The sequence below is a fragment of the Pristiophorus japonicus genome, chromosome 14 (genome assembly GCF_044704955.1).
Source record: "Pristiophorus japonicus isolate sPriJap1 chromosome 14, sPriJap1.hap1, whole genome shotgun sequence".
Taxonomy (NCBI): domain Eukaryota; kingdom Metazoa; phylum Chordata; class Chondrichthyes; family Pristiophoridae; genus Pristiophorus; species Pristiophorus japonicus.
This window is the reverse complement of record NC_091990.1, coordinates 3,246,370-3,257,695: the sequence shown is the minus strand read 5'-3', so window position 1 is coordinate 3,257,695 and position 11,326 is coordinate 3,246,370. Positions and strand designations below refer to the sequence as shown.

General features: G+C 46.7%; 1 non-coding gene across 1 annotated transcript; it reads right to left on the bottom strand.

Annotated features, from left to right (window-relative positions):
* Positions 1 to 7,786: 7,786 nt before the first annotated feature.
* LOC139280399 (U2 spliceosomal RNA) lies at positions 7,787 to 7,984 on the bottom strand. The gene has a single exon (XR_011596666.1). It is a non-coding gene; the product is annotated as a U2 spliceosomal RNA (small nuclear RNA).
* Positions 7,985 to 11,326: the final 3,342 nt, after the last annotated feature.

Genomic DNA, 11,326 nt, shown 5'->3' with positions numbered 1-11,326 from the left:
TAAAATTGATTCAAAAATGTAGAAATTGCCAGATGTCTGATAATTTGATTCCTCAGGATTATTATAATGTTGGCTTTTCAGACAATATAAATTTCAATTTGAATAATCGATGCTCAAACTTGGCTCTGGGAAAGCCCAATGTGGAGTGTGATGACCAACAGTAATAAATCTGAAACAGTCCCGTCTATATCTGAACTTTTGCACACCTCACAATTAATGGAAGCATGGACTGGATTATTACTTGTGTGAGCTTGATTTGATTCAATTATGCATCATCGTATTGTGAATATTGTGCCATAATTTGAACCTTAATGTTGTCATTTCCATGCTTTGTCTGCTCGATGAGTGCATTTTTATGATAATGTGCATTTATGCAAAGGAGTTGCAATGAGCATTCTTTTTTTTAAATTGTTTTATTCAATTATTTGCAGATGCTAATTGCCCAATTTCACCAGCTGTATAAGCACAGGTCATGTTCATTGAATGTAGTTAAGGTGGGGATAGACAGATTTTTGAATGATAAGGGAGTCAAAGGTTATGGGGAGCGGGCAGGGAAGTGAAGTTGAGGCCAGGATCTTATTGAATGGCGGAGCAGGCTCGAGGGGCCAGATGGCTGACTCCTGCTCCTATTTCTTATGATCTTCTGTGCATACTGCGTTGAAAGTCGCAAAATGGAGAATGGTACTGGTGGTACCATCGTGGTCATGCCAAGAAAGGCTCAGGGCCTACACATGTCAGATAAGCTTTATTGATTAGTCTGGCACATACTGGCTTTAAATATTCAGATTCACCAAACAGGCACTGACTGGGGAGTGGTGAAAGGATTTGGTGCCTTTCTGCTCCCATGAATTATACACTGCCAATGTCACAACAATCGCAACTTACATTGTGCATTTAACATAGTAAAACGTCCCAAGACGCTTAACAAGAGCTATATCAACAAAAACATTCTGTGACCGAGCAACAGAACGAATTATTAGAACAGATGACCAAACCTTTGGTCAAAGAGGTAGGTCTTAAAGGAGAGAGAGGCGGAGAGGTTTAGGGAGGGAATTCTAGAGCTTGGGGCACAGGCAGTTGAAGGTACAACCACAATGGTTGAGCGATTAAAATTGGGGATGCTCAGGGGGGCAGAATTGGAGGAGCGCAGAGATCTCGAATGCTTGTGGGGCTGGAGGAGATTACAAACATAAGGAGGGGTGAGGCCATGGAGGGATTTGGAAACAAGGGTGAGAATTTTAAAACTGAGGCATTGTCGGACCGGGAGCCAATGTAGGCCAGCGAGCACAGTGGGTGATGGGTGAACAAGACCTGGAGCGAGTTAAGATACAGACAGCAGAGTTTTGGATGAGCACAAATTTATGCAGGGTGGAAGATCGGAGGCCGGCCAGGAGAGCATTGGAATAGTTCAGTCAAGAGGTAACAAAGGCATGGATGAGGGTTTCAGCAGCAGATGAGATGAGGCAGGGGGCGGAGTCAGGCGATGTTACCGAGGTGGAAGCAAATGGTCTTGGTGATGGAGCGGATATGTGGTCGGAAGTTTATCTCGGCACCAAACCCGACACCGAGGTTGTGAACAGTCTGGCTCAGCTTCAGACAGTCGCCAGGGATGGAAACGGTGGCCAGCAAACAGAGTTTGTAGCAGGGACCAAAGACAATGGGTCGAAAATTGCGGCCTCTCCACGTTTACGATGTGCGCACTCACCCGAGAAGACCTCGCAGATGTGGGCTCTTGGTGCGATGCACGTGTGCTGAGAACCGGCTTTTGCGATCTGTAAAACAAATCACACGCATCCCCGGGAGAAGGACATCCGTGGGGCGGGGATTTGGGCTATTTGCCCAACTCCTGCCCAGAGAATGTCCTTCAAACTCTTACGCCTGGTTAAAAAAAAGCAGGCATATAGCTTACTTTTACCAGTGTAAGAGTTTTAAAACATAGAAAAATTAAATTTAATCACTAATATTTTTTAACCCTTTAAAAAATTTTTTAAAAAGATAATGTTTTTTCTAAAACATTTAATTACATTCAATCTTAATTAATTTTAAATATGTGAGGTGTTTTATTTATTTATTGTGCTGTGTTTGGGTGTTTTAGGGGGTTTTCTCATTGATCGTAACAGAGTCCCCATTATTATCAATACTGCATGGCGATTGGTGGTCCCGGCCCACGAGATCCCAGGATACGAATACGCTCCTGGAAGACATGTTCCCGTGTGCTGGGCTGTGAATGGAGGCCTCCGACCGCAATCCTACCTTTCTCCGGGATCACCAGGTATTTTCGTTAAAATAAATTCTTGTCGGAGGTGTTGGCCCGACGGAAGTCTCTGACTGCAATTCCCCCCATTGGCCTCACCCGTCTCGATATTTGGTCACATCCCATTTGGAAACGCTACGATCAGTCAACAATGCGCAAAGTGATTTTTCAGGTTGCTGTTACGGGGCTCACTCAGTACATCCACTTCTCAGCAACTGCCAATCAAACAGCTTTCCTCTGCTTGGGCAGTTTCCCAGTGTCCCTGCGGTTATTAACTCCACACGCGTCTATTGCAGGTAGACAAGTATCAAAACACTTCACTTCATAAAGACACAGATGGCAGATGATTCCTTCTCGGAAAGTCATCACCAATGTTTACACCAAGTGCAGTGGTTGCAACCATGACTCACAAACCTTCACAAATGATGAGAAAACTGGGGTATTCAGGAAGGAGAACTGAGAGGCGGCTAGCTCCAAGATGAATAATTGCCTTGGGGATGTCTGAGCATTGCTTCAATATTTTTATGCCATTCTTTCTCTCTTGGGGTATAGTCTGCATCCATGGCTTGTGACTCCAATGCCAAATCTTCAAAATAAGACCATCAAATAGGAAGGAGACACTTCTATTCGAATAGAATGTACACTTGGGATCCAGAAAATTCATTCTTGTTTATAATTTACAGGTGGCAGAACACAATATAGCCCGAAGAAGGTTTGCAGCTACTTTAATTACCTGGTGCATGTGACACAAAATACAAATGCCGTGGTCTCCTACACCTTTCCAATGAAGCTCAGCGTAAGCTCGAGGATAGGCACCTTGGGCCTGAAATTGATGGACTGCCGCTGACATTGCTCCTGAAGACCCGCCCAGTGCCACGTTCGGGGTGGCCTGGAGCGGGCGGGAGCGGAGAGCCGCCGGGAAGCGCCCGCTGACGTCAGCGGACGGCCGAGTGGCGCAACTGAGCTCCCGCCCGCCGAGCTCCCAGATTCCTGCGGGCGGGCGGGAGTCGGCGGGATTCGGAGGTAGAACGGGGGCGGGCCGCTGGCTGGAGGCTGGTCTGTCCCCGACGGTGTGTCTGGAGATCCCGTAAAAAGGTAAGTGAACATTTTTTTCTTGTTTCACAATGGCTTCAGTGGGGTCCCCTGAAGGTTTTCCGATGGTTTTTTTTTTTGCTGATGATTTTTCTTTGCAGGTCTTCGACCCTCCGTGGGCCCAACTCCATCCTCGGCTGCACTTGGGCGGGCGGGGGCCTTCACCAATTTCGGGCTCCTCATCTTTCTATTAGGCACTTTAAAGCCTTCCAGGCTCAACATTGAATTCAACAATCTCAGATTATAACCTCCACCCTCATGTTTTCGGACGGTAGCTGTCGCTAATGATTCTGATAGTCGCATTTGCGCCTCCTCTAGACCCATCTTCTGTTTCTTGACTCGTCCCATTACCATCTCCTTTCGCCTCGCACCATCTTATCTTTTGTCATTTGAGAATTAGGAGCAGGAGTTTTCCATTCGGCCCCTCGAGCCTGCTCCGCCATTCAATAAGATCATGGCTGATCTTCGACCTCAACTCCACTGTTCCACAATTCTTCATCACAATAATGAAGAAACTTGATACAAACTCACTTCTGGTTAAGACTAGTAATGGTCAGTTCAAAGGTCAATAGCATAGATGCATCTAAGGGCGAGCTAAATAAAGAAAGACTTGCATTTATATAGCGCCTTTTACCAGGACTGGACATCTCAAAACACTTTACGGCCAATGAAGTACTTTTGGAGTGTAGTCACTGTTGTATTGTGGGAACCGTGGTAGTCAATGTGCGCACAGCAAGCTCCCACACACAGCAATGCGATAATGACCCAGATAAGCTGTTTTAGTGATGTTGATTGAGGGATAAATATTGGCCCCAGGACAACGGGGATAACTCCCCTGTTCTTCTTCAAAATAGTGCCGTGGGATCTTTTACGTCCACCTGAGAGAGCAGGCGGGGCCTCGGTTTAACGTCTCATCCGAAAGACGGCACCTCCGACAGTGCAGCACTCCCTCAGCACTGCACTGGGAGTGTCAGCCTAGATTTTTGTGCTCAAGTCCCTGGAGTGGGACTTGAACCCACAACCTTCTGACTCAGAGGCGGGAGAGAGTGCTGCCCACTGAGCCACGGCTTAACATAAACACATCAGGGGGAAAGGAATAGGAGGATATGTTGATTGGGTTCGACGACGTAAGGTGGGAGGAGGTTCATATGGAGCATAAACACTGGCTGAATGGCCTGTTTCTGCACTGTAAAATTCTCTGTAATTCCATCATGACCGAGCTCGCTGGGTCATCCAGATATCTCCTGCTGGCATTGATGTAATTCACCCGCTTTATCTCCCCTTTCCTTCCACTGTATGAGCTCATCCTTGATGTCTCAAACTTCCTCCCTAAACTCCCACTCTGTGAATGACAACTGCCCATTTTTCCAAGCCTTTAATTTGCTTTAATCGTGCTATGTTATTGTCAACAATATTTCCAGCTGAATTTGCAGAGCACTGACTGCCCCCATATTTGGGTTGGCTTTGCTGCATGTGGTCATCAAACAAATGTCTCGATGGACACTGGTACTTCATGAAGTCACTGCCTCCTCCTGTGTGTTCGGGACAAGAATAAAAACATCTGCCTAGCCTTGTCTACAGGATTTAAGTTGTGAAATGAAATGTACTGCTGACAGGAATATTTATGTACTTGGGTCTTTGATGAATAGATGAACAGAAGAATTAGGAGCAGGAGTCAGCCATTTGGCCCCTCGAGCCTGCTCCGCCATTCAATAAGATCATGGCTGATCTTCGACCTCAACTCCACTTTCTCGCCTGATCCCCATATCCCTCGATTCCCCGAGAGTCCAAAAATCTATTGATCTCGGCCTTGAAAATACCCAACGACTGAGCCTCCACATTCCTCTGGGGCAGAGAATTCCAAAGATTCACCACCCTCTGAGTGAAGAAGTTTCTCCTAATCTCAGTCCTAAATGGCCGACCCCTTATCCTGAGACTGTGACCCCTGGTTCTAGACTCTCCAGCCCGGGGGAAACATCCTCTCAGCATCTACCCTGTCAATCCCTCTCAGAATCTTGTATGTTTGAAGTATGGCTGTGGTTCCTCTCAGTCTCCTTTTAATTGATGTTAGAAACTGCAGCAGATGAGTGAGGTGATATTCGGGACGACTGTGGATGGCCCTGAAGAAATACATTTCTACAGCACTTTTCCAGACCACCAGACGTCCCAAAGCGCTTTACAGCCAATGAAGTACTTTTTATTTTTAAGTGTAGTCACGGTTGTAATATAAGAAATGCAACAGCCAATTTGCGCAGAGCAAGCTCCCACAGAAAGCAATGTGAGAATGACCGGATAATCTGTTTTAGTGATGCTGATTGAGAGATAAATATTGGCCCCAGGAGAACTCCCCTGTTTGTGTGTGAATGAGTGTGTTAATATTCACCCAGATCACTGGGCCCTCACAAAGTGCCCAGTGGACTCTTCTTAAAAATAGTGCCATGGGATCTTTTACGTCCTCCTGAGAGAGCAGACGGGGCCTCGGTTTAACGTCTCATCCAAAAGCTGGCACCTCCGACAGTGCAGCACTCCCTCAGCATTGCTCTGGGAGTGACAGCCTGGCTTTTTGTGCTCAAGTCTCTGGAGTGGGACTTGACCCCACGATCTTCTGATTCAGCTGGCTCAGCTAGCAAATCCTGAGCCTCCCTGCCCGATGTGTTTTGTCATGCGTTCTTCCTGTGGATCAGTTGGGTGGATCACCAGGGGTCAATCTGTGCTCGTTGTCACCTGTCACTTTGCATTAGCCATTTGTCCTTATCCTCCCCCACCACACGATCTCACCTCTTTTGCCAAACCTTGCATCACATCAGATGTGACGTTTCATCAGCCAACATCTAGTTAAAGACATGATGATATATGTGAGCAGCAGTTTCTAGGGTTGCTGAGCACTGTCATTACATGTTCCAGTGATTCCCCGTTCAATAAAATTCATCACTCATGTTCGGAATCTGAGTTGGCTACATCAAAATCTTATTCTGTCTTTTTATAATGTTGCCTGCTTCAGTTATACGCCTCTAGACTTGACTATTCCAACGCACTCCTGGCCGGCCTCCCACATTCTACCCAACTTAAACTTGAGCTCATCCAAAACTCAGCTGCCCGTGTCCTAACTCGCACCAAGTCCCACTCACCCACCACCCCTGTACTCACTGACCTACACTAGCTCCCAATTGAGCAACGCCTCGATTTGAAAACTCTCATCCTTGTTTTCAAATCCCTCCATGGCCCTCGCCCCTCCCTATCTCTGTAATCTCCTCCAGCCCCACAACCCCCCGAGATATCTGCGCTGCTCTAATTCTGCCGTCCTGAGCATCTCTGATTATAATCGCTCCACCATCGGTGGCCGTGCCTTCTGTTGCCTGGGCCACAAGCTCTGGAACTCCCTCCCTAAACCTCTCTGCCTCTCCACCTCCCTTTCCTCCTTTAAGACACTCATTAAAACCTACCTCTTTAACCCAGCTTTTGGTCATCTGCCGTAATTTCTCCTTATTTGGCTCGGTGTCCAATTTATTGTCTCTTAATGCTCCAGTGAAGCGCCTCGGGACGTTTTACTACATTAAGGCACTATATAAATACAAGTTGTTGTTGTATTTTGTAATTAAAAAAAAAATTATACCTGATGTAACAAGGACAAGGGCAGCAGGCGCATGGGAACACCACCACCTCCACGTTCCCCTCCCAGTCACACACCATCCTGACTGGGAAATATATCGGCCGTTCCTTCATCGTCGCTGGGTCACAATCCTGGCACTCCCTCCCTAACAGCACTGTGGGAGCACCTTCACCACACGGACTGCAGCGGTTCAAGAAGGCGGCTCACCACCACCTTCTCAAGGGGCAATTAGGGATGGGCAATAAATGCCGGCCTTGCCAGCGACTCCCACATCCCAGGAACAAATAATAAAAACATTAGCTAGTGCAGCATACTATTCTGATGTGGGGTAGAATAGCACATTCCCACTGTGGCTAATTGCTAAGTATCTTGCCTCACAAGTTACTACAAGCTGCAAAAATAACATTTTATTTCATGCATTTAATGTATTAGTAACTGTCAATCATGCTTCAATGTGCATTAACAGCACTAAAATGTATAATTCAACAGCTAGGCAGAAATAGATATCATTGTGTAGCTTCTCCAGTCTAACCCTTACAAGGACCTCGAAATAGCAGCGATGGGTAAGTGTATTCAGTCTTTAGATTTGAAAAACTATATAGATAATGAATATCTGGACGTGAGATAGAAATCTCATTGAGAGCTTCAAATGACATCATAAACCAATGAACTCCAAAACATCCGGCATTTATTTTTTAATTTTTAAAATTTTTTTAAAAAAAATTTTCGTTGCCAATCTTTCCAATTCTTTGTCAAATCACAAACGCCAGAGGTCACCTTGCACACATCAAGGATCACTCTGCGCCAATACTCTTAGCCAAAAGGCCGAGAGCCACTGCACCGTTCCTGGAAGTACTGCAATACCAGGTTCGTGCCATGGAGGTGGATGGGTCAAGCCACCCCACCCACCTCCTATTTCCAAAAAGCATAGGAGAACCACCTTCCTGATCCAGGGAGAACCACTTTGGGGTCATGGTTACTCCCCTGTCAGGTCAGTTACGCATGATCTTAGCCAAAAGGCCGAACATCCGGCATTTATTGCCCATCCCTAATTGCCCCTTGAGAAGGTGGTGGTGAGCCGCCTTCTTGAACCGCTGCAGTCCGTGTGGTGAAGGTGCTCCCACAGTGCTGTTAGGGAGGGAGTTCCAGGATTGTGACCCAGCGATGATGAAGGAACAGATGATATATTTCCAAGTCGGGATGGTGTGTGACTGGGAGGGGAACATGGAGGTGGTGGTGTTCCCATGGGCCTGCTGCCCTTGTCCTTCTAGGCGGTAGAGGTCGTGGGTTTGGGAGGTGCTGCCGAAGAAGCCTTGGCGAGTTGCTGCAGTGCATCTTGTAGATGGTGCACACTGCAGCCACGGTGCGCCGGTGGTGGAGGGAGTGAATGTTGAAGGTGGTGGATGGGGAGCCGATCAAGCGGCTGCTTTGTCCTGGATGGTGTCGAGCTTCTCGAGTGTTGTTGGAGTTGCACCCATCCAGGCAAGTGGAGAGTATTTCATCACACTGCTGACTTGTGCCTTGTAGATGGTGGAAAGGCTTTGGGGCTAGAATTCCGGCCTCCCCGGGTCTATAGGGAATAGATAAGGACCCGGCCAGGCCCCGCAGAAGCCGGTTTTCAGCGCGCAATGCGCATGCGCCAAATACCAGCTTTTCCGATCTGTCAAGTTTTAGTTTGACAGATCTTCCGCATCTCCACAGCCAGGACCTTCACACGGGCGAGATTGCTCTATTTGCCCAACTCTTGCCCAACAAGTGTCCTTAAAGCTCTTGCGCCTGGTAAAAGCAAGCGCATAGCCTACTTTTACCAGCGTAAGAGTTTTAAAACATATAACAATAAAATTTAAAAAACATTTTTATGTTAAAAAATCCTGTCCACTAAGGTAAGTTAATTTTAAACCCTAATTAAAGCACTTAGAAAAAAAAGAAAAATCCAAAAAATATATATTTTTTCTAAAACATTTCATTAACTTTAATTTCAATTAATGTTAAATATGTGAGGTGTTTTTATTTTTGTGTTGTGTTTGGGTGTTTGTGGGGGGGGGGTTTCTCATTGATAATAATGGGATTTCCTACTTACGGAGTTCCCATTATTATGAACGAGAATACTGTACCTTGATTGGCTGTCCAGTGCCATGTGACTGCAGCTTCTCCCTGCGCCTCTCCAGGATGTGAACACGCTCCGATGCGCGGGGAGAGGAGCCTCCGACCGGGATCGCTGCAGGGCGCAGGAGCTAAGGGTAGGTGCGCATCTTTTTCCCTATTTTCAGGCGAGAGCCCGCGGGAAGCCCAGCCCCGGGATTTCAGGCCCAATATTTCATATTAACATCAATCAACTTACCAATAAACAAATATTTTTATTACCAAAATACTTCATTACCATTTAATTTGGAGGCTTCAGCATTGTAAGAATTCTAAATCTCTGGCATTAAATTAACAGCAAGGCTGATTCGTTTTTTCAGAATAGTTTATTAAAGGGACACACATGCACATTTATCAGCAGTCGTCAGCTATCCTACAGATCTACTTCGTTACAACTTTTACAATGTTACAATAATGATTTATGAAAATGTTAACGTCACTTTCCTCTGGCTGGCTGGCTGAGCATACGGTCTGCTGTTTCGGCTGGTTTTTGAGCGGGCGTTTTGCCGTGTGCCCAGGAGAGAAGGAGAGATAGAGCAGTCTGTGCTTGGGTTTTTGTATCCCTTAAGTCCATTGTTCCACCAAAAGTTTCAGGATTGGATCTTGGTTCCAGGGCAGTTCCTTAATGGCTCTCCTCACACATGTGCCTGTCTGGAGGGGCAGTGCCATTCCTTGATTAGGAATGGCTTTCCAATACACACCTTTAAGCTCTGTCCAGCAGAAGACAATATACACACAGAACATGCTGGAAGCCTATGAGCATCCATTTTGTCTCTTTCAAAATTGTCTTTTCATATAATCTCATTTTTTAACATTTATATATACACAGAATCAATTTTATCATTAATAAACACTTTTATTCTTACAGCATCTACAAAAAGTCTAAGGTTGGATTGATATTCTTTTGGTATCAAGCACTCTGTCAGATGAGGCGACTTAACTTCAGTGTATAAAATGGCTTTCGAAGAAGCTAAAGTATCTTCAAGCTCTTATTTTTATTTCAGAGAGGGAAACTGGGACACAGGGAGCGAGTGGGCACACACTTGTCTGAGGGCGAGGAGGATTGTGAGAAGGTGAGAGGGGCAGAGGTCATCATCATCATCATAGGCAGTCCCTCGAGATCAAGGAAGACTTGCTTCCACTCTAAAAGTGAGTTCTCAGGTGACTGAACAGTCCAATATGGGAATTACAGTCTCTGTCACAGGTGGGACAGACAGTGGTTGGAGGAAAGGGTGGGTGGGGAGTCTGGTTTGCCGCACGCTCCTTCCGCTGCCTGCGCTTGGTTTCTGCATGCTCTCGGCGATGAGACTCAAAGTGCTCAATGCCCTCCCGGATGCACTTCCTCCACTTAGGGCGGTCTTTGGCCAGGGACTTCCAGGTGTCGGTGGGGATGTCGCACTTTATCAGGGAGGCTTTGAGGGTGTCCTTGAAACGTTTCCTCTGCCCACCTGGGGCTCACTTGCCATGCAGGAGTTCCGAGTAGAGCGCTTGCTTTGGGAGTCTTGTGTCGGGACATGCGAACAATGTGGCCCGCCCAGCGGAGCTGGTCGAGTGTGGTCAGGGCTTCGATGCCGGGAATGTTGGCCTGATCGAGGATGCTAATGTTGGTGCATCTATCCTCCCAGGTAGAGACAGAGGGTCAAAGGAGGAGGAGACAGCGACAGACATTCAGACAAAGACAGAGGAAGACAGATAGAAAGAGACAGCCACAGTGAAGGAGAGTGACGTAGGGGGTAATTTTCACCTTCACTGCCTGGCTGGTAATCTGGTAGAACTGATGATCCGACCATCGTAGAACCCATTCGATTTTCGTCTCTTTGATTTCAGCTTTCCGCGGTGACAAAAACCAGGCGGTAGAAGATCAGCTGTCCGTTATACATCCTGTCCAACCTCCACTGAAGTCAGTAACAAGGAAAATCAGTCAGGGTGTGTAACAAACGACCGATCTACTGTATCCTGTTCCCTGCCACATCCGACAGTTAAGATCAGCCCTCTAATCTTTAAAAGGTTTATTTGCGATGGCAGTACAGTACATGGCTGTGACGTGGGAATGGCCACTTGGCCAGTGGGTTCCCCTTAAGTTTCTCCCCGGAGATTTTCTCCAGTTGAATATTGGGAAGACTGAAGCTATTGTTTTCGGAGCACGCCATAAACTGCGTTCCCTGGCCACTGACTCCATCCCTCTCCCCAACTCCTGTCCGAGGCTGAACCAGACTGTTCACAACCTT